Raw genomic sequence first — 3400 nt, 5'->3', positions numbered from 1 at the left:
TTACCTACACAGATGAGACTGATGAAAGGCACGGTTAGTGAGAAGATTTCAAGTCCATTTGGTTTGATCATCGGCAAGTGGGGAGGGATTTTAAAAAGCTAGTAATAGGTGACTCATTTGAACATTGAAGACAAAGTCAAAGCATAACTACGTTGTAATGCTGACATATGTGCATAAATTTTGCCTACTTGGATTGTTCTGAACAGCCGTAGAGCAGTGCTCCGTCCCGATCTGTAGGAGAACTGAGTATCTCTGCTCGCTGGCGTACTGCACAGATCATGTTTTCCAGCACTTCGCAGCATATAGCAAGAGTCACTAATACCTATTTGTTGTCGGAAAGCTCATTCTTTGATCTCTTCGTGTATAATCAAGCATACTATAACTGTTTGAAACATTACTTAAATAAAAACCCGTCAAATGGGTATACAGACTGAGACTCCGAGTCTTTCCGGTAGGTATGACTGAATTCCGTTATGCATCTTATTAGATTCGGACAAATATAAAAGAATATTATACAATATAGCATACTAACATCTGTAACATGGACAGTAAACCGAACGAGATTTTCAGAGAGCACTAGGATATTTATTTGATTGGGTCACAGCAGTTCGCCGTTCGACGGATTTGTAGATTTGAGAAAACCGTTACGTGTTCGTGCATTTTGGCAATCACTCGTCGTTAACATTCCATCTTGAATGCTAAGATAGCTCGGGGCCCACTAAGCTTTGTGACTCCTGAGCAAACTCAGCAATTCACACCAAGTTATTTATTTGCAAACAAACTGAAAGTAATTATAAAAGAAGAATTGTACGATATTTATTTATAAAAATGCAATAGTGAATTGCCTTTGGTTCATGGCTTTGCAGACAGTTCATTGTTCTCTGATTACTGGTTATCTCCTAATCGCTTTATTAATCCTTTTTTTTAGCCCTTGGCTAATCACATTTTATTTGTTATCAATATACATATATCTATAGATGTATATAAGCGTGTTTGTCAATTAGCTGGTAAATTAATAGGCGTAAGTTTCGTGCATGCTGTCTGCATCTTTTCGGTCGTTACAACAACAATGTCAGGAATGAATATCGTGTTCATAGATTGTTGGCTGGGATCCGCTGTAAACAGTTATCACGAACGTTCAAGAATATTGTTTCATTGAATTTTTCTGCATTTACTTCTGGTTTCCTAGCGTCTCCCAGTTGGTATGCGGCAGTTTTAAATCACCGGAAATATTTATGGTATTATCATATTTAATATGGACCCTAGTTCTTTGGTCAGTATGGTACGAGAGGTTATCAGCTTTCGCTATTTTGAGCTGCATGACACTGTACGGTGTGATGCTACGAGCAAGAAGTTCACCGAAATATTCGTTTCAGCACGACAATTTTTCCACTACACAATATTGTAGCTTTAGGGAATATTTCGAATAAGCCAGTGCAACTTAACTCCACCGATTTTTCGAAGAGCCATGTTTTTATTATTAGAGCGGTGACGACCTTGTTTTTTTTTAAGTAATGTGCAGAGTACAGAGAGGCCCATCCTTGCAGATGAGGTTCTGATATATATAAGTTGACATTGCGCAGTAGTTTAAAAAAAAAAAAGAAATCAACTGAACAAACTAGATCGTCATCCTTGCTATCGCGCATTTTAGTCGATCCGCTCAGCGATAAGCCAAACTGTACAACACTTACAATGCAAAATATAATTATTGGTAATCACATAATATAAAAATGGAGTCATGCAATTTGACCGTTTATTTATATAACCAGCTAGATTTAGACAGTGCGTATCATAACTCGTTATCTCAGTATATGTATGCTGAAGTACAAATCAGCAAAAAAGTAGTAATCAAAATATCACAAAATATTTAAAAATTGTTTTTTTTGCAATGAGTTGTAAATAATGCTCGGTGCCAGCACCGGACGTAGGAGTTGAAATATATTAGCTCTTTACATCTAGCATTATCATTAAACCAATGGTCAGCAATATATAAAACATAAAGGACGAGATTCAGATGTTGTTCATGTCGGATTTTTGCGGAACGTAGCTGATTAGTACAGCTTCAGAAAACGGCAACTAGATTTATTTAGTTAATACATTTTTTCCTTTAAATCTATATTATATCTAAATTAAATTGAAAAGCAGATGTTTGGCATTCCATATCTTCTCCATTTTTCGTCATACACTTTCATTATTCTATATATAGGTAGACTACGTTTGCACGACTCAAGTAGGTTTTTTAACAAAACCGACTACATCATTTATTGAGAGCAGAGTCTATGACACAGGCTGTTATCTCTCTGATATGATCCCGCATGTTACAAGTCGAGCAACACTTTGGAACTTTGATGATAAATTCAATTCTAAATATTAAAATGTATTCAAGTTAAATACTTTCTTATTTATCTATAATTACATTATTTCACTTACATTATTTATCTATAATTAGTATGATTATGAATCACAATCGAACAACTTTATTGCCGTGAAGCATCGTACGTAACGTTTCAAAGTACACCAATTGTGGCAGCAGATATTATCAGAAGTTTTCATGATAAGCGAAGATATAAAATTTTATTGTAATATTGTCTGATACAGACGTTTCACTTTTCTAATATAGTGTTTACATATATACAGGTAGACACTTGCGATAGTGAAAAGTAACAATAAATGATACAACTATACCAAACGAGTACAAGCAGCGTTGCAGATTTTATAAAAACTTTCCATTCACATTCACGTTACGTATGACTGCATATTAGGATTTAATGTAGGGCGTCGAGGTACTAAAATAAATAATACACAAGAGTTAATCGTCATTTCGTAGAGTGAAATAAATACCTTTTGCGTTATTTCTAGAGAATCAGCTATCCTTCTATGTAAAGAAATCTTTGAAATTACTTTTAGATACTGCTACAATGACTGCCAGGAGAAGTCTTGCTGCTGGACTTATCCATGAAACAGCAGGATAACGGTGTCAATAGGTGTAGCTGTTGAATGAACGTTTTTCCTGAATCCTTCGCCACTGTCTACCCACAGAGAAAAGTGAACCAACCAAACAAATACTCCACTGATATCAACAGGAATACGCGGGCTTATTCAAAGCACAGCTGCTTATTTTCTCGCAAACTTTGCTCGATTTAACCATCAGCAATGGTTATTATGCCGCCCTTTGATACAAACAGTGATTGGCGCTGCTGCTCGCCATTCGGTCCCCTCTTTCGATTGTTGATCGGGCTCTGCATCTAGCCAAGGCTTACAGTTGTCTGGCCTTTAGCCTGTGTCTGTGTACGAGCTTCTTTCTCCATGGATAGCGACGGCTTAGCAGGCTGGTCAGTTTGGAATATAATATAGCTTATTGCTTACTGACTAAATTGCTACCGCCGTCTATCTACCTATA

The sequence above is a fragment of the Varroa destructor genome, unplaced genomic scaffold (genome assembly GCF_002443255.2).
Source record: "Varroa destructor unplaced genomic scaffold, Vdes_3.0 BEIS01000001.1, whole genome shotgun sequence".
In the NCBI taxonomy this organism is placed as follows: Eukaryota; Metazoa; Arthropoda; class Arachnida; order Mesostigmata; family Varroidae; genus Varroa; species Varroa destructor.
Note: the sequence above shows the minus strand (reverse complement) of the source record.